A 24,691-nucleotide genomic window follows, 5' to 3' on the forward strand; every position below is an offset into this window, starting at 1 on the left:
GGAGGTGAAACATGAGAGACTATGGACTCTGAAAAACAATCTGAGGGTTTTGAAGGGGTGGGGGGTGTGAGTTTGGGGGAACCAGGTGTGGGTATTGGAGAGGGCATGGATTGCATGGAGCACTGGGAGTAGTGCAAAAACATTGAATACTGTTATGCTGAAAATAAATTAAAAATTAAAAAAGAAGAAAAGAAAGAACAGGAACCATGTGATCCTCTCCATAGATGTTGAAAAAGCATTTGACTAAGTATAGAATCCCTTCCTGATCAAAACTTATCAAAGTGTAGGGATAGAGGGCACATAACCCAATATTATCAAAGCCATTTATGAAAAACCCACCAGAAATATCATTCTCAATGGAGAAAAACTGAAAGCTTTTCCGCTAAGGTCAGGAAGATGGCAGGGATGTCCAGTATCACCACTGCTATTCAACATTGTACTAGAAGTCCTAGCCTCAGCAATCAGACAAGAAAAGGAAATTAAAGGCATCAAAATGGGCAAAGAGGAAGTCAAACTATCATTCTTCGCAGATGATATGACACTATATGTGGAAAACCCAAAAGACTCCACTTCGAAACTGCCAGAACTTGTATAGGAATTTAGTAAAGTGTCAGGATATAAAATCAATGCACAGAAATCAGTGCATTTCTCAACAACAACAAGACAGAAGAAAGAGAAATTAAGGAATCAATCCCATTTACAGTTGCACCCAAAACTATAAGATACCTAGGAACAAACCTAACTAAAGAGGTTAAGAATCTATACTCAGACAAATATAAAGTACTCATGAAAGAAATTGAGGAAGACACAAAGAAATGGAAAAATGTTCCATGCTCCTCGATTGGATGAACAAATATTGTGAAAATGTCTATGCTACCTAAAGCAATCTACACATTTAATGCAATCTCTATCAAAATCCCTCCCCCCCTTTTTTTTCAACGAAATGGAACAAATAATCCTAAAATTTATATGGAACCAGAAAAGACCTTGAATAGCCAAAGGAATATTGAAAAAGAAAGCCAAATTGGTTGCATTACAATTCCAGACTTCAAGCTCTATTACATAGCTGTCATCATCAAGACAGCATGGTACTGGCACAAAAACAGACAAATAGATCAATGTAACAGAATAGAGAGCCCAGAAATAGACCCTCAACTCTATGGTCAACTAATATTCGACAAAGCAGGAAAGAATGTCCAATGGAAAAAAGACAGCCTCTTCAATAAATGGTGTTGGGAAAATTGGATGGCCTCATGCAGAAAAAAAAAAAAAAATTGGACCATTTCCTTACACCACACATGAAAATAGACTCAAAATGGATGAAGGATTCAATGTGAGAAAGGAATCCATCAAAATCCTTGAGGAGAACATAGGCAGCAACCTCTTCCACCTTCGCTTCAGAGAATTCTTCCTAGAAACATCACCAAAGGCAAGGGAAGTAAGGGCAAAAATGAACTATTGGGAATTCATCAAGTTTAAAAGCTTTCACACAGCAAAGGAAACAGTTAACAAAACCAAAAGACAAATGACAGGATGGGAGAAGACATTTGCAAATGACATATCAGATAAAGGACTAGTGTCCAAAATCTATAAAGAACTTAGCAAACTCAACACCCAAAGAACAAATAATCCAATCAAGAAATGGGCAGAAGACATGAACAGACATTTCTGCAAAGAAGACATCCAGATGGCCAAAAGACACATGAAAAGGTTCTCCACATCACTCGGCATCAGGGAAATACAAATCAAAACCACAATGAGATATCACCTCACACCAGTCAGAATGGCTAAAATTAACAAGTCAGGAAATGACAGATGCTGGTGAGGATGTGGAGAAAGGGGAACCCTTCTACATTGTTTGTAGGAATACTAGCTGGTACAACCGCTCTGGAAAACAGCATGGATGTTCCTCAAAATGTTGAAAATAGAGCTACCCTAGGACCCAGCAATTGCACTACTGGGTATTTACCCTAAAGATACAAACGTAGTGATCAGAAGGGGCACGTGCACCCAAATGTTTATAGCAGCAATGTCTACAATAGCCAAACTATGACAAGAACCTAGATGCCCATCAAAAGATGAATGGATAAAGAAGGCACGCCTAAAGTGCCACAGATAAAGGCATGGATAAAGAAGAAGTGGTATATATACACAATGGAATACTATGCAGCCATCAAAAGAAACGAAATCTTGCCATTTGCGATGATATGGATGGAACTAGAGGGTATCATGCTTAGCGAAATAAGTGGGAGTAAGACAACAATCATATCATCTCCGTGATATGAGGAAGCTGAGATGCAACATGGGAGGTTAAGGGGGTAGGGGAAGAATAAATGAAACAAGATGGGATTAGGAGGGAGACAAACCATAAGTGACTCTTAATCTCACAAAACAAACTGAGGGATGCTGGGGGGAGGGGTGTTGGTAGACAGGGGTGTGCTTATGGACATTGGGGAGGGCATGTGCTACGATGAGTGCTGTAAAGTGTGTAAACCTGGCGATTCACAGACCTGTACCCCCGGGGATAAAAATACATTATATGTTTATTTAAAAAAATAAATAGATATATAAATTTTATTTTTTATTTTATTTTTTATTTTTCATTTATTTTCAGCATAACGGTATTCATTATTTTTGCACCACACCCAGGGCTCCATGCAATCCGTGCCCTCTATTTACCCACCACCTGGTTCCCCCAACCTCACACCCCCCGCCACTACAAACCCCTCAGATTGTTTTTCAGAGTCCATAGTCTCTCATGGTTCACCTCCCCTTCCAATTTCCCCTAACTCCCTTCTCCTCTCTAACTCCCCATGTCTTCCATGCTATTTGTTATTCTCCACAAATAAGTGAAACCATATGATAATTGACTCTCTCTGCTTGACTTATTTTTTTAAAAAAAGGGAACTTCTATTATAAAAGCTTTGAACTTAACTTTCTTAACATGTTTGAATTTCTTTTTATAATCTGTATCATGTCTGTACATATTTATTAGCTGCATATTAAAAACATATTCTGAAAGGAGTAGATGATCCAAAGAGTTTATTGATCTGCTTGTGTTTCTCCAGTGTTCCCAGCACCATTTCTTGAAGGGACTATCCTTTTCATTGAGTGTTCCTGACTTCCTTACCTATTATTGGTTGGCCACATTGTTGGGATTTAATTCTGGGCTCTCTATTCTGTTCTATTGGTGCACATGTTGCTTTTTGTGCCATTACCATGTTGTATTCTGTTACTATGCCTTTGGGGTATGGTTTGAAAGGAGGAAATGTGCTACTTCCAGCTTTGCTCTCTTTTTGCAGGATTCCTTTGGCTATTTGGAATCTCCTATGTTTCCACACAAATTTCAGAATGATTTCTTCTATTTCTATAAGAAACTCCTTTGGTATTTTGATTGAGGTCACATTGACTCTGTAATGGCTTTGTGTAATATGGTCATTTCAACAGTATTAATTCTTCGAATCATAAACATGGACTGTGTTTCCATTTGTTTGTGTCTTCAACTTCTTTCAGAAAAGTCTTGTAGTTTTCATTGTACCAGTTCTTACTTCCCTGGTTTCTTCTGTTCCTATTTTGTTGCTTTTGATGCTGTTTTCATTTTCTGATGCTTGACCGTTAGCATACAAGGATGCCACTGATTTTTGTAAGTCAATTTGTATTATGTCACTTTATTGAATCATTGATTACTTTCAACAGATTTTTTTTATTGACTCCAGACTTTTCTGTATGTAAGATGATATTTGCAAAGAGTGATATTTTCACATCTTCCTTCCTGATGTGGAAGGCTTTTGTTTCTTTCTCTTGCCTAATTGCTCTAGCTAGGACTTCCACTACTATATTGAATAGAGGTGGGGAGTGTCCTTCCTTGTTATGTTCCTGTTCTTAGAGGAAATGCTTTCAATTTTTCTTCATTGAGTAGGATGTTTGCTGTGGGGTTCCTGTAGGTGGCCTTTATTATGTAGAGGTATGCTCCTTCTATAGCCAATCTATTAAGAGTTTTTATCATAAAAGAATGGTATATTTTGTCTAATTTCCTTGGGCAACTTTTGAGATGATCATGTGATTTTTATCTTTCCTTTTCTTGGTGTATTGAATTACACTTATTGATCTTTGTAGGTTCAACTACCCTTGCATCCCACAGATAAATCCCATTTAGCCATGCTGCCTAATTTGTTTAATGTGTGAACTCAGTTTGATAACATTTTTTGAGAGTTTTCCCATCTGTATTCATCAAGGATACTGGTTTATTGCTTTTTTTTCTTGTGGTGGTGTCCTTATGTGGTTTGCTATCAAAATGATACAGCCTTTGTAGAATGAATTCAAAATTGTTGCCTCTTCCTTAACATTCTGGAAGACTTTGAGGAGTATTGGTATTAGTTTTCCACTGCATGTTCATAGAATTCACTAGTGAAGCCATGAGACTAGTGACCATGAGATTTTCTTTTGGGAGTTTCTTGATTGCTTACTCCATCTCTTGAGTTACAGGTTATAAGTGTTAGGCCCCCCCTTGAGCTTCACTGGACCCAACCCTTATGCAGAATTCAGGGGCCACCAGGACAAACCCCTGACTTTTCCTCATTCTTGGGATCCCTCATTCAGGTTAGACAGAGGCTCTGTGGGCAGAGTAGAGTCTCTCCTTGCCCAGGGGAAGGGAGAAAAGGAACAGTGATGGGGCAGTGCTAAGAAGAGGGAGGTTGAGAAGGCTCCTCACTGCAGATGCTGACTTTGAAATGAGTCCTCCACAGCAGGATCACACAGCAAGCCATCGGGGTCACTCAGCATGTGGAACCATTCCAGGCCCAGTGTTGTCATGTGCAACAACTCCTCCAGCCCCAACCCGACCCCAGCTAGGTTGATAACCCCTCAAAGCCAGGCACTCCAGTCAGAGTTGCCACAATCTCCTTACAATAACCTGGGGAGGACCCTCCTGGGAGGATGCTTTTGGGCCCTGAGCCATGGCAGGAACAGAGGGTCAAGTTCTGGTGGTTGAGGGCATGGGGGTCCTGTAGGCCACTAATTGGCCCCTTGTTTCCTAAAAATAAAGGCCCCTCAAAAAAGCTGGGGGATCCAATATCAGGATGGTTGATGGGATTCCATGCTAAACCGTTCTTGCTGCTGAGACAGAGTGTGTGCATGCCAGGGGGCGAACAAGTCCTAGCAGCAATCATCAAAGAGCACGCTGTGAGGAAACAGGTTCCCCAGGCTGAAGTCCCTCACTGGATGATGGTGAAATTCTTGCTCACGCCCATTGAGCTGGGTGGGTATAGTGTCCCACAGTGTGGTGGGCTACCCAGGGGCTGCCCACCTGAAGGTTCCTTTAAGCAGGCCGGAGAGGACATCACGGGATGTTATAGAGACTTTGGTGTAGGTGGCTGGGTGGGCAGAACCAAATTTGGGGGGCTGTATGGGTATGGAGGAAGCCTCTGGTCAGTGGACAGTTTGCTGGTATCCAGGGGGACACCCTGAGTGATGGAGGACAAGGCATGTGGCATTGTTGTCACAAATTGGGCAGTTGATCTTGGGTGTCAGCTGAGTCCTTGGGCAATCTCAGGAGGCTGAGGGGAACATGGTGGTGGCAGGAAGGGATTCCAGGGGAAGAAGTTGGGTAAGGGGGGTACCCAGCACAGGAGATGAAGCAGAGGGGGAGGAATTAGAGGATGAGAGAGCCAGAGCACTGAATGAGGGGTGGCCCAGGGAGGAGGCTGACAGTGAGGGGTGGCTATCAGAGCCTTGAACACTGGGTTAGGGACTGCTCCAGGAGGCCCAGGGGTTGGGATTGCCCAGAGAAGACCACAGGATGGGTAGCTGAGCAGGGAGTAAAGTCCTGCCTCATCATAGCCCAAACTTGGTCCGGGCACTGGCTCCCACTGATCCTGAGGTGGATCATGCTGTGTCTTAATTTGGAGGTACTGATAGCCTCACTCAGGCTGGGATAGGCTGTCTCCTCATGGCCCTGGGGGGTGGGAAGTGCCAGGGGAAAGTGCAGGTTGGTGAGATCAGGTAGGGAGCTTCCCGTGTTCATGGCTGGTGGAAGGACATGCACATTGGCAGGCTGGTCAGGAAGCACATTTTGCTCTGATTAACATCAGAAAGGTGTTCATTGCAGGGATTTCACAGGACTAAGATCAGGAAGAACATCAGGACAGCTTCCAAGCATGGCATGACTTCAACAAATTTTTGTCCTCTAACAAGTTCTCTTCAATAGCAGGGACTTTGGAGTGCACATTGCCATTCAGAAAAGCTCCCTGGTGGCTGTGCAGGATGCTAGGAGGGGCAGGGCCTGGATAAGTGTCCTGAGGGCTGGGGTTCCTCACACTGGTGTGAAGGCAGAGTCCCTACTTGTCCTATTCAGTCAGATGGTAGTAGAAAGACCTGCCCCTTTGCAGCAGCGACATTGTCCCAGGGCACATCCTCCACCAGCTGGGCTCTGGGGGAAGAGACAAATAGGCAGGTCCACAGGGAGAGCTGTCTTTCTGGCAGGGATAACAGTGGAGAGAGGTCGCCATTTTTCTGGAATCTCACTGTAACTTTTCCAAAGCTCCTGGTGCCCAGTTCTCCACAATGAAAACAGAGGCTAGTTGAGGGGGCTCTTGGAACTCAGCCAGGTCAGAGCTTATCTGGTTATCAGATAAATGGCCATAAAGAGAGCTCCTTGTGTATGTCAGTCACAATGTGGGGGCCTGTAGGCCCATGTGTTCCTCAACCCCAGGCTCTCTGGTGTCTGTGCCTCCCCTACAAGCCTGTCTTCCTGCCCTTCAGCCTCCACCTGTGCCTCTCAGATGACTAGACTGATCTGTGCAGGTTGTCTACATCTTCCTAAGTCAGTCTTGGTCAGTTGTGTGTTTCTAGGAATGGACTCATTTCCTTTAGATATATAATTGGTTGGTATGCAATTATTCATAGTCTTTCATGTTTCTACATATTCCTGTGCTACCCGTTGTAATAACCCTCTTTTATTTCTTCTTTTTTAATTATATTATATTAGTCACTGTACAGTCTATGTCTCTTTTTTTCTTAGACTAGCTAACTTTTTGCCAGTTTGTGTTCATCATCTTCTAGAACCACCTTGTAGTTTCATTGATCCTTTTGATTGTTTTTCTGGCCTCTATTTCATTTAATTCTGATCTGATTTTTTATTATCTCTTTCCTTTTGTTAACTTTGGGCTTAATTTGTCCCTCTTTTTTTAGTTCACTGAAGTGTAAAGGCAAATTGACATCTTTGTAAGAATGTTTTGTTGCTCTAAACTTCCTCTCAGAACTGCTTTTACTGCAACCCACAAAATTTGATATAATGTATTTTCATTTTCACTTGTTTTGAGACCATTATTTTATTTCCCTTTTGATTTCCTCTTTGACCTATTGATTGTGTTACCAAACTCAGACTAGTTGAGCACCCAGTGCCCAGTAAGCCAATGTCTGAGACATGGGTTTTGAGGCAAAGCAAGCTTCCTTATCACAAGAAAAGCCTAGTGAGAAGGCTGGCTATCATTCCCGAAGCTGCATTGCCCTCTGGTGGAAAATGGACAGCCACTACTTGTTTGGGGAAGGAGGTGAATGTAGGTAGGTGAAGGAGGGCAATGAGGTGTTCCTGGAAACCTTGAGAGAGTGGGCCTTGAAAGAATCTGGAGCTGTATATTCTTCTGGAAAATAAGGCACCCCATTAGGGACATGGAAAGATCAGGTATGTCAGATAATTTTGAGACAAATGTTTCTTTCCACTCCCCATTAGGTTTCTATAATCAGTGGGTAAACTGGGAGTAGGGGGTAAAAAGCAAAGTAAATGACTGATCATGCATGAGGTTAAGACATGCAAAAACATCCTTAGTAGGGAATAAAACGTGACATGCAGCTAAGGTAATATTGCAACTAATACAATGTAGTTCTGCATATGCTTTCAAGACTAGTCCAAGAATCTGGCCTCAGGTGTCTGGCCTCAGTTGTTTAAAATGTTGTCACCTCTTTCCCACATATTTTTAGGTCTACTCAGTTTCCTCTTGTTCATTTTTACTTTCATACCAATGTAGTCAAAGAAGTTGGCTGATATGATTTCAATCTTCTTAATTTTGTTAAGATTTCTGTGTTCCATCAGGGATCTATCCTAGAGAACATTCAAGGTACACATGAGAAGAATATGCATTCCTCTGCAGGTGAACAGAATGTTCTGTAAATGTCTGTCATTTTTTTTTTGAAGTGTGGTTACATTCTGTTTCCTTGCCAATTCTGTATCTAGATGATCCATCCATTGTGGACCATGGAATACTGGGGTCCTTATTACTGGATCATTGTCTATTTCTCCCTTATGATCTGTATTTGTTTAATGTATTTCAGTGCTCAGGTGTTGAGGGCACATGTATTTACAATTGTTATATCTTCTTTCTGGCTTGAAGTCTATCTTGTCTGAATGTACATACGGTTGCACCTGCTTTCTTTTTGGTACTATTTGCTTGGGTTATCCACATCCATTCCTACACTATAAACCTACATTTGTCCTTACAGCTAAAATGAGCCTTCTGAAAGCGTCACAAACTTGGGCCTATGTTTTTAATTTATCAAGGCACTCTCTGTCATTTGATTGGTAAAGTCATCCATTTACGTTTAAGTGATTATTGATGCTATTGTCATTTTATCTTTTCTTTTCTGGTTGTTTTGTATCTTTATTATTTCTTCTTCTTTGTGTTTCTGTCTACTTTTGTCAGTTGCTGGTTTTCCATGATGATTCCCTCAGTTTGCCCTTTTTCAATGTTCTCTCTGCTCTAGATATTGTTTTGTCTTATCATGAGGTTTGTATAAACTGTCTCATAGATTAAATGGTGCTTTTCCTGCTGTTGGCAACTTTTCTTCATATGCCTACATGGCTATTCTCATTTTTCTCCTCCCCTTTTGCATTTTTGCTGTCGCAAACTCTTTTTTTGGTATGGGTTTGTTACCAACTGTAGTAGCTCTAGTTATTTTTAATAATGTTAACCATTGCCATTATCATAAAGTGTTTAGTGCCCTATTCTAAAATAAGGTTACAGTTTCTGACTCTGTCTGCCAGCTAACTCAGAGTCTCATCTCATCTGTTCATTACAGTATTAATTTACCTTCCTCTCTTCATTACAGTATTAAAGTTCTGTTCAATATGTCTTGGAGGCAGGACTAGTGGTGGGGAATTCCCTCAAGTGTTCTTTGTCTGGGGAAGTCTTTATTTCTCCTTCATGTCTGAAAGATAAATCCTGGATACAGATTTCTTGACTGACAATATTTATTTTTCAATGCTATGAGTATGTCATTCCACTCTCTCCTGGACTGCAGAGTTTCTGCTGAGAAATCTGCTGGTGTTCTCTCTTATGGGGACTCAGTTTTAGGTTACTTTCTTCTACCCTTTCAAGTTTCCTTCTTTATCATTGACATTTGACAGTGTCATTGGAAAGTGTCTTGGAGATGGTATTTTTGTATTGAGATAGGAAGGTTATCTATTAACTTCACAGACTTCTATGTCCACTTCTTTCCCCAGGATTGGGAAGTTCTCAGACAACACTTTTGTGATAACAACTCTGTCCCTCTTCTCCTTCTCTTCTCCTTTTGGTATACCCACTATTCTTAACTGGCTCTTCTAATGGAGACTGGTAGCTCCTCCAGGATTTCTACATTTTCTTTTTTTTTTTTTTTTTAAGACTTTATTTATATATTTGACAGAGAGATCACAAGTAGGCAGAGAGGCAGGCAGAGAGAGAGAGAGAGAGAGAGGAGGAAATAGGCTCCCCGCTGAGCAGAGAGCCCGAGGCGGGACTCAATCCCAGGACCCTGAGATCATGACCCGAGCCGAAGGCAGTGGCCTAACCCACTGAGCCACCCAGGTGCCTTATTTCTACATTTTCTAAGCTTGCTTTTCTTTATCTTTTTTTTTTAATTTATTTTCAGCAAAGCAGTATTCATTATTTTTTCAAGACACCCAGTGCTCCATGCAATCCGTGCCCTCTGTAATACCCAACACCTGGTACCCCAACCTCCCACCCACTGCCCCTTCAAAACCCTCAGATTGTTTTTCAGAGTCCATAGTCTCTCGTGGTTCACCTCCCCTTCCAATTTCCCTCAACTCCCTTCTCTCTATCTCCCCATGTCCTCCATGCTATTTGTTATGCTCCACAAATAAGTGAAACCATATGATAATTGACTCTCTCTGCTTGACTTATTTCACTCAGCATAATCTCTTCCAGTCCCGTCCATGTTGCTACAAAAGTAGGGTATTCGTCCTTTCTGGTGGAGGCATAATACTCCATAGGGTATGTGGACCACATCTTCCTTATCCATTCATCCGTTGAAGGGCATCTTGGTTTTTTCCACAGTTTGGCGACCTTGGCCATTGCTGCTATAAACATTAGGGTACAGATGGCCCTTCTTTTCACTAATCTGTATGTTTGGGATAAATACCCAAGAGTGCAATGGCAGGGTCATAGGGAAGTTCTATGTTTAATTTCTTGAGGAATCTCCACACTGTTCTCCAAAGAGGCTGCACCAACTTGCATTCCCACCAACAGTGGAAGAGGGTTCCCCTTTCTCCACATCCCCTCCAACACATGTTGTTTCCTATCTTCCTAATTTTGGCCATTCTAACTGGTGTAAGGTGGTATCTCAATGTGGTTTTAATTTGAATCTCCCTGATGGCTAGTGATGATGAACATTTTTTTCATGTGTCTGATAGCCATTTGTATGTCTTTATTAGAGAAGTGTCTGTCCATATCTTCTGCCCATTTTCTGATATGATTGTCTGTTTTGTGTGTGTTCAGTTTGAGGAGTTCATTATAGATCCTGGATATCAACCTTTTGTCTGTACTGTCATTTGCAAATATCTTCTCCCATTCCGTGGGTTGCCTCTTTGTTTTCTTGACTGTTTCCTTTGCTGTGCAGAAGCTTTTGATTTTGATGTAGTCCCAAAAGTTCATCTTCGCTTTTGTTTCCTTTGCCTTTGGAGACATATCTTGAAAGAAGTTGCTGTGGCTGATATCGAAGAGAAGGAGCACAAGTTTTTGGTTGCTCTTTCCAGAGTAGCCCTGGTGTCTGTATAGACCAGGCTTAAAGAAAAAAAAAAAAAGTAGGAGGCTGGCACACTGGAGGGGCCAGTATGTATTAAGCCCTTGGGCTTTGGGTGTGTCCCACACTCCAGGCGGAGGATCCTCAAGTTCAGGAATCCCTCAGACCTGGGAGTTCTCTTGTTGAACTCTCAGGTCAGACAGTGCATAAAGTGTTGCTTCTTGTCTGCCTCTCTCCCTTGCCTTTTCCTTCCCCCCACTGTTCCCTCCAGGTCACAGATACCTTACCTCAGAGGACACTGCTCTGTGGCTTCATAACTAGGGGGTCCTCCAGCCACAGCCCACAGGGCCAAATAGACTTTCACTCACCCCTTTCCAGCCCCACCTTCTCCACCACAGGAGTCACTGGTGAGCATTACCACCACTGTAGAAGCCAAGGTAACAGACCTCACCAAGCTGCCTGGGCTCTGGTCTCCGTGAGGCACAATCCACACTCCTTCAAATGTAAACATGGATGGATCTCTTTGGTGTCTCATGTGCTGTGCAGAGGAACCTTTGTTGGGTTTTGGAATCCTACTAGTTGTAAACAGAAAGGGGGAGACAAATGGAAGGACTCATTCTGCCATGATGCTGATCTCACTCCTCCCAAGAATGATGGTTTTAACCATTCTTTCTGGAATTACATGGGCAGCTGGTGTATTTGTTTCAAAGGATACCTCTTTTTTTGTGTGGATAATCATATCCCATCCATACCTTCCTTTCCTCTCCATTTCAATGCAAATATACCCATCGCCCATCTAAAAGTAATCCACTGTCATAAAGGCACAAGCCATACGGAAAGAGGAGATGAACATGTCATATAATGTATTATCATGTAAAGTATTTAAAATATATGCACAGATACCAACGAGTATATTTATGGCTTTATTTTTTTTTTAATAAATTTGAACATTCCTCCATTACTGTTTCCCATATACTATGAGAACATAGAGTTCAGTTTAGATGTTTGTATCACTCAGTGTCCGGTCAGAAGGGAGAAACCATATCACTCATTTTAACATGGATATAAAGAATTATTAAACAAAGGTTTTAAAGAAGTAAAAGAAAGCTCTAAGGAAACCAGAAGTAGGAGATACAGGAAGTAGACGCTACCTCTAAAAACAGAAGACATTTGAGAGAATAAGTCTGATACTCTGTTTATTGGAGAAGGTGGAACTGGGGTCCTCAGGTAGGGAAAGAAGTTCACCAACATGCCACAGACCAAGGCTACTGGGCAGGAAAACTCTCACTAGAGTACTGGCAAGATTCCCTGGGAGGCAGCCTTCTAGAACTGCTACAATGTACAATTGTAGCCTGCTACAATGCCATACCCTTTTACTTAAAGGCGAGAGAAACTAGGTCTCCTCCAGGCCACTGGCAGTAACACTGTAAGATCAATGGGTGAAAACACTGACAGTGGGACATCTGAGTGGCTCAGTGGGTTAAGCATCTGACTTTGGCTCAGGTCATGATCCCAGAGTCCTGGGAGCAAATCCCACATGGGGCTCCTTGCTCAGTGGGGAGCCTGCTTTTCCTCTGCCTGCCACTCCCCCTGCTTATGCTTGCTCACTCTCTCTCTATCTCTGAGAAGTAAATTAATAAAATCTCTTTAAAAACACAGCAAAAGAAGAAAGCTTTTTCCCCAGCTATGTCTTGCTGTATTCCCTCTGGTGCCCGCTACGAATTCACAGTGCTGACACAGCCAAAATCTGACTTGTATATGCCTCCATGGATGAAACCAACTGAAAAACAAAGAAGGAATGCCCAGAACGCAGGCCTCCTTTGAAGATTCTTGGGTGAAAGCAGTCAGATTCTTACTTCGACTCAAGGTTCTCATGTAGGAAATAAATGTTTAAATTTCGAGGAGAAACAGGCACAAGTGGTGCTCACGTAATTCATGAACTCCTAGCCTCCTTGACCTTATCACCCACTGACCCATATATTATTGTCCTGACCCTTAAGGTTACACTGTCCTCCTTGCTTTGTGATTGTGCTTGGTGTATTGATGTGACCCCAGTGAAAGTGGAGTCAAAGCTTGGCATGAGGCCTTTTGCCACTAAAGTGTCTGGTCCCCAGGCCTCTCCTTTCTCCTAGGAAGGTGTCTGGAGAAATTTTTTTCATTTGCCATCTCAGGGTTTGCTAGCCAAACCCAGCAGTGCACTAACTGACAAAGGCTGTGCCAAGTGTGCCACATATCAAAAATGAAACATTTATGACATCCAGTATCAGCAAGTAGGGCACATACAGGGTAGATTTGAATCAAAAGGCAAAGAACAGATAATGGGCAGATTTCACACCTTTAAATCCTCAGCTTCCCCATACACCATTTTACTCATATTGGAGCTTTTTTTTTTTTTTTTTGATTTACATTTCCAGTTTTATTTTATTTTTTTTTAAATTATTTATTTTTTATAAGCATATATTTTTATCCCCAGGGGTACAGGTCCGTGAATCGCCAGGTTTACACACTTCACAACACTCACCAAAGCACATACCCTCCCCAATGTCCATAACCCCACCCCTCTCTCCAGACCGCCCTCCCCCCAGCAACCCTCAGTTTGTTTTGTGAGATTAAGAGTCACTTATGGTTTGTCTCCTTCCCAATCCCATCTTGTTTCATTGATTCTTCTCCTACCCACTTAAGCCACCATGTTGCATCACCACTTCCTCATATCAGGGAGATCATATGATAGTTGTCTTTCTCTGCTTGACTTATTTCGCTAAGCATGATACGTTCTAATTCCATCCATGTTGTCGCAAATGGCAAGATTTCATTTCTTTTGATGGCTGCAAAGTATTCCGTTGTATATATATACCACATCTTCTTTATCCATTCATCTGTTGATGGACATCTAGGTTCTTTCCATAGTTTGGCTATTGTGGACATTGCTGCTATAAACATTCCAGTGCACATGCCCCTTTGGATCACTACATTCGTATCTTTACGGTAAATACCCAGTAGTGCAATTGCTGGGTCATAGGGTAGCTCTATTTTCAACATTTTGAGGAACCTCCATACTGTTTTCCAGCGTGGTTGCACCAGCTTGCATTCCCACCAACAGTGTAGGATGGTTCCCCTTTCTCCGCATCCTCGCCGGCATCTATCATTTCCTGACTTGTTGATTTTAGCCATTCTGACTGGTGTGAGGTGATATCTCATTGTGGTTTTGATTTGTATTTCCCTGATGCTGAATGATATGGAGCACTTTTTCATGTGTCTGTTGGCCATCTGGATGTCTTCCTTGCAGAAATGTCTGTTCATGTCCTCTGCCCATTTCTTGATTGCATTATTTGTTCTTTAGGTGTTGAGTTTGCTAAGTTCTTTATAGATTCTGGACACTAGTCCTTTATCTGATATGTCGTTTGCAAATATCTTCTACCATTCTGTCAGTTGTCTTTTGATTTTGTCAGCTGTTTCCTTTGCTGTGCAAAAGCTTTTGATCTTGATGAAATCCCAATAATTCATTTTTTCCCTTGCTTCCCTTGCCTTTGCCGATGTTCTTAGGAAGATGTTGCTGCGGCTGAGGTAGAAGAGGTTGCTGCCTGTGTTCTCCTCAAGGATTTTGATGGATTCCTTTCTCACATTAAGGTCCTTCATCCATTTTGAGTCTATTTTTGTGTGTGGTGTAAGGAAATGGTCCAATTTCATTTTTCTGCATGTGGCTGTCCAACTCTCCCAATACCATTTATTGAAGAGGCTGTCTTTTCTCCATTGGATATTCTTTCCTGCTTTGTCGAAGATTAGTTGACCATAGAGTTGAGGGTCTATTTCTGGGCTCTCTACTCTGTTCCATTGATCTATGTGTCTGTTTTTGTGCCAGTACCATGCTGTCTTGATGATGACAGCTTTGTAATAGAACTTGAAATCCATTTCTTTGTGTCTTCCTCAATTTCTTTCATGAGTACTTTATAGTTTTCTGAGTATAGATTCTGTGCCTCTTTGGTTAGGTTTATTCCTAGGTATCTTATGGTTTGGGGTGCAATTGTAAATGGGATTGACTCCTTAATTTCTCTTTCTTCTGTCTTGTTCGTGTAAAGAAATGCAACTGTTTTCTGTGCATTGATTTTATATCCTGACAATTTACTGAATTCCTGTACAGGTTCTAGCAGTTTTGGAGTGGAGTCTTTTGGGTTTTCCACATATAGTATCATATCATCTGCGAAGAGTGATAATTTGTCTTCTTCTTTGCCGATTTGGATGCCTTTAATTTCCTTTTGTTGTCTGATTGCTGAGGCTAGGACTTCTAGTACTATGTTGAATAGCAGTGGTGATAATGGACATCCCTGCCGTGATCCTGACCTTAGCAGAAAAGCTTTTTCAAAGCTTTTCTCCATTGAGAATGATATTTGCAGTGGGTTTTTCATAGATGGCTTTGATGATATTGAGGTATGTGCCCTCTATCCCTACACTTTGAAGAGTTTTGATCAGGAAGGGATGCTGTACTTTGTCAAAGGCTGAAAAAGCATCTATTGAGAGTATCATATGGTTCTTGTTCTTTCTATTACTGATGTGTTGTATCACATTGACTGATTTGTGGATGTTGAACCAACCTTGCAGCCCTGGAATAAATCCCACTTGGTCGTGATGAATAATCCTTTTAATGTACTGTTGAATCCTATTGGCTAGTATTTTGGTGAGCATTTTCGCATCTGTGTTCATCAAGGATATTGATCTACAGCTCTCTTTTGATGGGATCCTTGTCTGGCTTTGGGATCAAGGTAATGCTGGCCTCATAAAATGAGTTTGGAAGTTTTCCTTCCATTTCTATTTTTTGGAACAGTTTCAGGAGAATAGGAATTAGTTCTTCTTGAAATGTTTGGTAGAATTCCCCCGGGAAGCCGTCTGGCCCTGGGCTTTTGTCTATTTGGAGATTTTTGATGACTGTTTCAATCTCCTTACTGGTTATGGGTCTGTTCAGGCTTTCTATTTCTTCCTGGTTCTGTTGTGGTAGTTTATATGTCTCTAGGAATGCAACCATTTCTTCCAGATTGTCAAATTTGTTGGCATAGAGTTGCTCATTATATGTTCTTATAATAGTTTGTATTTCTTTGGTGTTAGTTGTGATCTCTCCTCTTTCATTCATGATTTTATTTATTTGGGTCCTTTCTCTTTTCTTCTTGATAAGTCTGGCCAGGGGTTTATCAATTTTATTAATTCTTTCAAAGAACCAGGTTCTATTTTCGTTGATTTGTTCTATTGTTTTTGGTTTCTATTTTATTGATTTCTGCTCTGATCGTTATGATTTCTCTTCTCCTGCTGGGCCTAGGGTTTCTTTGTTGTTCTTTATCCAGCTCCTTTAGGTGTAGGGTTAGGTTGTGTACCTGAGACCTTTCTTGTTTCGTGGGAAAGGCTTGTACCACTATATATTTTCCTCTCAGGACTGCCTTTGTTGTGTCCCACAGTTTTTGAACCGTTGTATTTTCATTATCATTTGTTTCCATGATTTTTTTCAATTCTTCTTTAATTTCCAGGTTGACCCATTCATTCTTTAGAAGGATGCTGTTTAGTCTCCATGTATTTGGGTTCTTTTCAAACTGCCTCTTGTGGTTGACTTCAGCTTCAGAGCATTGTGGTCTGAAAATATGCAGGGAATGATCCGAATTTTGATACCTGTTGAGTCCTGATTTAGGACCGAGGATGTGATCTATTCTGGAGAATGTTCCATGTGCACGAGAGAAGACTGTGTATTCTGTTGCTTTGGGATGAAATGTTCTGAATATATCTGTGATGTCCATCTGGTCCGGTGTGTCCTTTAAGGCCTTTATTTCCTTGTTGATCTTTTGCTTGGATGATTTGTCCATTTCAGTGAGGCGAGTGTTAAAGTCCCCTACTATTATTGTACTATTGTTGACGTGTTTCTTTGATTTTGTTTTAATTGGTTTATATAGTTGGCTTCTCCCAAGTTGGGAGCATAGATATTTAAAATTGTTAAATCTTCTAGTTGGACAGACCCTTTGAGTATGATATAGTGTCCTACTTCATCTCTTATTATAGCCTTTGTCTTAAAATCTAATTGATGTGATATAAGGATTGCCACTCCTGCTTTCTTCTGATGTTCCATTAGCATGGTAAATTGTTTTCCACCCCCTCACTTTAAATCTGGAGGTGGCTTCGGGCTTCAGATGAGTTTCTTGTAGGCAACATATCGATGGGTTTTGTTTTTTTATCCATTCTGATACCTGTGTCTTTTGATTGGGGCATTTAGCCCATTCACATTCAGGGTAACTATTGAGAGATATGAATTCAGTGCCATTGTATTGCCTGTAAGGTGACTGTTACTGTATATGGTCTCTGTTCCTTTCTGATCTACCACTTGTAGGCTCTCTCTTTGCTTAGAGGACCCCTTTCAATATTTCCTGTAGAGCTGGTTTGGTGTTTGCAAATTCTTTCAATTTTTGTTTGTCCTGGAAGCTTTTAATCTCTCCTTCTATTTTCAATGATAGCCTAGCTGGAAATAGTATTCTTGGCTGCATGTTTTTCTCGTTTAATGCTCTGAAAATATCATGCCAGCTCTTTCTGGCCTGCCAGGTCTCTGTGGAGAAGTCTGCTGCCAATCTAATATTTTTACCTTTGTATGTTACAGACTTCTTTTCCCAGGCTGCTTTCAGGATTTTCTCTTTGTCACTGAGACTTGTAAATTTTACTATTAGGTGATGGGGTGTGGGCCTATTCTTATTGATTTTGAGAGGCGTTCTCTGAACCTTCTGAATTTTGATTCTCATTCCCTTTGCTATGTTGGGGAAATTCTCCCCAATAATTTTCTCCAATATACCTTCTGCTCTCCTCTCTCTTTCTTCTTCTTCTGGAATCCCCATTATTCTAATGTTGTTTCATCTTATGGTCTCACTTATCTCTCGAATTCTCCCCTCGTGGTCCAGTAGCTGTTTGTCCCTCTTTTGCTCAGCTTCTTTATTCTCTGTCATTTGGTCTTCTATATCACTACTTCTTTCTTTTGCCTCATTTATCCTAGCAGTGAGAGCCTCCATTTTTGATTGCACCTCATTAATAGCTTTTTTGATTTCAACTTGGTTAGATTTTAGTTCTTTTATTTCTGCATAAAGGGCTTTTATATCTCCCGAGAGGGTTTCTCTAATATCTTCCATGCCTTTTTCAAGCCCGGCTAGAACCTTGAGAATTGCCATTCTGAACTCTAGATCTGACATAATACCAATGTCTGTATTGATTAGGTCCCTAGCCTTTGGTACTGCCTCTTATTATTTTTTTTGTGGTGTTTTTTTCCACCTTGTCATTTTGTCCACATAAGAGTATATGAGGGAACAAGTAAAATACTAAAAGGGTGGCAAAAACCCCAGGAAAATATGCTTTAACCAAATCAGAAAAGATCCCAAATCGTGTGAGGGGAGAAAGGGGATAAAAAGAGATTCAAAAAGAAAGAAAATAGAAAAATAAAAGAAAAGAATTAAAAAAAAACGAATTAAGTAAAGTATAAAAAAGAAAAAATATATATATATTAGATAAACTAGTTAAAAAACTTTAAAAACGAAAAGGGTAAAAGTTTAAAAAAATTAGCAGAAGAAGGGAAAAAATGAAAGAGAAAAAATTTAAATTAACTCCAAGCCTAAAAAATCAGAGGGAGAAAGCCATTAGTTCCGTGCTTTGCTTTCTCCTCCTCTAGAATTCTGCTGCTCTCCTTGGTATTGAAACCGCACTCCTTAGTAGGTGAACTTGGTCTTGGCTGGATTTCTTGTTGATCTTCTGGGGGAGGGGCCTGTTGTAGTGATTCTCAAGTGTCTTTGCCCCAGGCAGAATTGCACCGCCCTTACCGGAGCCCAGGCTGAGTAATCTGCCTGGCTTTGCTTTCAGGAGCTTTTGTTCCCTGAGCGCTTTCCGTAGAGTTCTGGAGGACGGGAATACTAATGGCGGCCTCCTGGTCTCTGGCCCGGAGGAGCAGAGATCCCGGGGCCCCACTCCTCAGTGCGCCCTCAGAGAACAGCGACCAGTAACTCCCAACCCCGAGCTGTGAGCTTACTCTCGGCTCTGTCTCTGTAGCCGGCTTTCCCTTTCCAATACCTGCAAGGTCTGCGACACTCAGACAACCCGATCCTTCTGTGACCCTGCGGGACCTGAGGCCACGCTGACCCCTTGTGGGCTTTGCCCCGGTTTAGCCTCTGGAGCGATGTCCCTCACCAGAACAGACTTAAAAGTCCTGGTTTTGTGCTCCGTTGCTCTGCCATTTGCCGGGAGCCGGCCCCTCCCCCCAGGGTCTATCTTCCCATCGCTTTGGATTCACTTCTCCGCCAGTACCTTTCAGAAAGTGGTTGTTTTTCTGTTTTTGAATTGCTGTTCTTCTTCTCCTCGATCTGCCGATGGATTTGTAGGTGTTTGCAATCTTTCGATAAGCTATCTAGCTGATCTCCTGCTAGCTGAAGTAGTCTCAGCCTGCTACTTCTCCGCCATCTTGACTCCCCATATTGGAGCTTCTATGTGACAACACAACAATTCCACCTTTCACCTATCTACATGGCTACACTTACAAGTGAAAAACTTCTCACTCTTTCCCCAAAATGGAAAAGACAGGCAGTCCCAAGCATTGAATTAATCAGTTATATTTAGTTTCTTCAGTCCAGACACAATCATTTGATTATTCTGTTACCTAGAGATTATATTTGAAATATTACCATGGACAACTTGCATAAAATCACACTTGTAAGAAGAAGGAAGAAAGAAAATACATAATTAATACAAATGACATGACCAGAAACAAAAAATATACAAAACTACCACAGTCCTTGTCCTACTTTTGGTTACAGGCAGGAACTGAGATCTGTGACTTCCTTCTTCCACTTCCGATTCTGTGTATTCTCATCTCTCCCAGAAACACAGCAGGTCAGAGTTCTGTACCTTGGAAGTAGACACACATTCATTCCTGAAGGTCTGAGTCCTCAAGAGTCTGGCTTCCTTGCATTTCCTGTGGGTTCCATCCACCTTTGAAATTGGACTAGAAGTACTGAGAAGCAGTACATAGATCCTGGAACTGTGCTCATGGTCAAAGCTTTCTTCAATTCATCTGGGGTCTGAAAACGCTCTTCTTCATTCACATCTTTATTCTGGCAGCAGTTCTGTTCTCTCCAACTGCTGTTGACTCACAAGGGAACCCAAATTCTCATCTTCCCTTCCCTGAATTAATGCAGCACTAGTATTTCAGAAATAACAGATATTTATTAAGGTTCATTAAGATAAGTAGGTCTTGGGGTGCCTGAGTGGCTCAGTTGGTTGGGCATCTGCGTTTGGCTCAGGTCATGATCCCCGGTCCTGGGATCGAGCCCCACATTGGGTTTCCTGCTCAGTGGGGGACCTGCTTCTCCCTCTGCTCCTTCTTCTCCCTCTGCTCCTCCCTGACTCATGCTCTCTTAAAAAAAAAAAAGGTAAGTAGGTCTCGTCCATTCCAGAATAAGAAAGATATACAAGAGAATATTACACTCAACTCTTCTTAAAGTCCACCAACCATACATTTATTCAGAAATGTTGAGACAGAGAACATTTCTAGTCAGACTCCACATTTCCTAAAATAAAGCTGGTGACTCACTCATAGCCTCTGGGTTTATCTGCACAACACAAACTGCATAAAATAAACACCATTTAATTCTTCAGAGTAATTCAGACCTCATCTCATTTAATATCAAAACAATGTAAAGATTCCATGAAATAATGTTCATGATCCAAAGAAACACGACTTTCAGTAGCAAAATTCAGTCTATCCCATATATGCTCAAACAGTCAACATTTATCTTCTAATACCTGAGCATAGGCATGAATTGCCTATTCTCATAACCACACCCCAGCAGTCTATACCCAGAAGAGAAGGGCAAGACACCAGGTCTTCCAGGACTAACTTTAGAGCCATTAACCTCAGGGATTCTGCAGCTCTGGTAAGAGCCACCGTGAGTAATCTAGAACCCTGTTGGGACCCTATGGGGACATAGCTTCATGGCCCCAGGGGAGGAATGGGGATTTGGCCCCTGGGAGAGCACCATCAACACCACAGCCTGAACTGAAGCCCTGCCCTGAGAGGCTCACAGGCTACTCTGAAGAACAAAGAGGGTTGTTAAGGGGTACAGGTGTCTGCACAGGCCCACCCACCCCAGAACAGATGGGCAGGGATACATCTCCTGAACTCAACCTGAAGTATAGAAACAGAGTCCCAGAGGCTAGTGGGAAGGAGAAAAGGTGGGAACCATCAGTCATGTTGTAGAATGAGACATCCCCTTCCTTCAGGTCCAGGAAAACCCCTACCCTGTGGGGAATTGGCACAAGGAGTCCTGAATTATCAGGCAGGGAATAGAGTTTATGTTCATACATCCCCACAACCCAGAACCCCTTTTCTGGGGATTCCTTGTACCAGCCCTTCCTCTCCACATCTCTCCTACAGACCCCCAGAGCCCACTCACTTCTCCATTCCTCATCTCCACCACCCAATAACAGCGCCCTGATTAATACCCTCCTGAACTAAGATGCTACACTGTTTTCTGGGTCCTTAGTTGTATACTTCCAGGTCAAACAAGACTTTTCATCAGAAACGGCAAGGTTTGGATCTGCAGACCCCAGATCCAGAGTGACAGACACTGCAGAGACAATTTCCAATCATTTGAGGTCTCCCATTGCCCTATAATAAAGCACACATCAACCACCTCCACCACCAGACACCTAGATGCATTTGGGTAGGGTTAAGCCTCGTGAGATTAGAATCTTGTGACTCAAGCACACACCCCACCAACCTGGAGAAGGAACTAAAGACTGATCTGGGAGGACAAGACTGGACTCCAACACTGAAGGGTATCTCTTTAGCATCTGAAATCATCCACAACCACCAACCCACCTACGTGACTTTCACCACCCCATCTGCACCCGCCACCACTGATGGGGCCTACATCTGTGTCACCACAGCAAGCTGAGGAGAGGTAAGCCACCCTGGAGCAGCAGTAGGAGGACCCAGAAAGAACTCAAAGTAAGTCACAAGGCAGGAACTTCTCCTTCCACCAATCTACAAAAGAACCACATGTTTCTTGTTAAGGCTTTGAGAAGTCTGAATACACTGGAGTCTGTATCTAGTCTTCTGAAATACACTGATGCAAGGGTTACAGGGAAATATGTTTTGGAAACATTCCCTGATGCATTTATTACACACACACACACACACACACACACACACACACACACGGGCATCACCCTACAGACTTCCCATAAAAGCCAAGCCATAAAGCTTAACACCACTGAGAGGCTGTGTAACAACCTGAAAAGAAGAATTTATGCCCAGATTCCACTCAAATTATGTTTTCTCAATCCTTAACCACATATCCATCTTAAAAATTAGGTTTTATTGAAAAGGATGGGGGAGATCAAAATACAAGTATACAAGGCGTACTTTAAAACACATACTTTAAACAATTGCACCTGCAACAGTCAGTTGAGCATCTGGCTCCTGATTTGGGCTCAGGTCATAATCTCAGAGTGGTTGGATTCAGCCCCCCTATCAGCCTCCAGATTCAGCATAGAATCTGCTTGAGATTTTCAACACTCCACCCACTCCAATGGCTCTAAATAAATAACTAGATAAATACAATTTTTTTTAAAGATTGTATTTATTTGAGAGAGAGACAGAGATAGTGAGAGACAGCAAGAGCAGGGAGGAGTGGGAAAAGCCATGTCCCCATTGAGCAGGGAGTCCAATGCAGGGTTCAATCTAAGGAACCTGGGGTCATGACCTGAGCCAAAGGTAGCTGCTTAAGAAACTGAGTCACCAGGTGCCTGGGTGGCTCAGTGGGTTAAGCCGCTGCCTTCAGCTCAGGTCATGATCTCAGGGTCCTGGGATCGAGTCCCGCATCGGGCTCTCTGCTCAGCAGGGAGCCTGCTTCCCTCTCTCTTTCTGCCTGCCTCTCCATCTACTTGTGATTTCTGTCAAATAAATAAAATAAAATCTTTAAAAAAAAAAAAAGAAACTGAGTCACCCAGGGGCCCCTAAATTCTTTTTTTTTTAATTCAAGAAAAATATAGCCAAACTGTGGAAGGAGCCAAGATGTCCTTCAGCAGATGAATATATAAAGCAGATGTGGTTCATATATACAATGAAATATTATTCGGCCATCAGAAAGGATGAATACCCACCATTTGCATTGACCTGGATGGAACTGGAGGGGATTATGCTAAGTGAAATAAGTCAAACAGACAACAATCACATGGTTTCACTCATATGTGCAACATGAGGAATACCATGGAAGACTTTAGGAGAAAGAAGGGAAAACTGAAGAGTTGGGGGAATAAGAGAGGGAGACAAACTATGAGAGACTATGGACTCCAAGAAACCATCTGAGGATTTCAGAAGGATGGGGGTGGGAGAATGGAGTAGCCTGGAGATAGATATTAAGGAGGGAATGTATTGTGATGAGCACTGGGTGTTACATGCAAATAATGAATCACAGAACACTAAACTAATGATGTACTGTATGATGACTAACATAACATAATAAAAAATATTTTTTAAGACTTTGTTTATTTGACAGACAGAGATCACAAGTAGACAGAGAGGCAGGCAGAGAGAGAGAGGAGGAAGCAGGCTCCCTGCTGAGCAGAGAGCCCGATGCGGGACTCGATCCCAGGACCCTGAGACCATGACCTGAGCTGAAGGCAGCGGCTTAACCCACTGAGCCACCCAGGCACCCAATAAAAAATATTTTATTACTATGCTTCATGGGAAAAATATTTTTAAATTAATTAATTAATTAAATCATGCACATCAATTCAGCAGAGAAGAGGAAATGCTAAATATGATTATTTAATCATCACTTTTCACATACATCCCAAGAATCAGCTAGGCTCTCTAAGGAGCCTCACACATCGGGGCCCCTGGTTTCCATCATCTCTGGCTTCCCTTTCTCTACATTGACAGTTTATATCCCTGATCATAAATACAAATAGCCAAAAAGAAAAAGCACATATTACACAGGTTCAAAGGGCCCAGATTCTTAATCTACCCCAGTACTAAAGGAACCTCTGGATAACTTTTCATTGCTTTAGGATCCTCAGACCACTCTCATGTCCCCACACCACTGGAAGATCAAGATGATCTCATTATCAGAGGCAAATCTGGTTACATGATTACTTTCAAACAGCTTAAAACACGTGTAAGTCCTCTCAGAAATCTCTCAAACAGGTATCAGGAGTTTATTACTTTTCATACATGCAAATAACTTGCACACTCTCTTGTATAATGCCTCTGTATACTTCTACCACTCACAGATTTGTGGTCTCACTTCTACCACTCTTATCTGCCAATAATCTCTCCAAAGGAATCTCAGTCTCTCCACTTTCCTTCTCCACTCTTCTTTTTTTCCTAACACATTTTTTCTTTCCTGATTTGAACTCCACTTTTCCCTAGTAAAGTATTTTAACTCTTCTCGTTTTCTCCTTTTGCATCTTCACACTTGGCCTCCAATATTCTTCTTAAAAGAGGGATAACGGTTGTGAATAATTATCAGTAGCTGTTTTTAAAAACACATACATATCACATATCATAATGTTAAATATTTAATATATAACATATGTTAAATAATATAATATTATTATAACATATGTAAGTTTTTGCTCTTCTTATTTAACAATATACAAAAGATGTTGTATATAA

General features: G+C 41.7%; 1 pseudogene; it reads right to left on the reverse strand.

The window, feature by feature from the left end:
* Nucleotides 1-4,707: 4,707 nt before the first annotated feature.
* LOC131834692 (CREB-regulated transcription coactivator 2-like) overlaps nt 4,708-24,691 on the reverse strand; it is a 45,667-nt pseudogene continuing 25,683 nt past the window's right edge.

The sequence above is a fragment of the Mustela lutreola genome, chromosome 6 (genome assembly GCF_030435805.1).
Source record: "Mustela lutreola isolate mMusLut2 chromosome 6, mMusLut2.pri, whole genome shotgun sequence".
NCBI classification, from domain to species: domain Eukaryota; kingdom Metazoa; phylum Chordata; class Mammalia; order Carnivora; family Mustelidae; genus Mustela; species Mustela lutreola.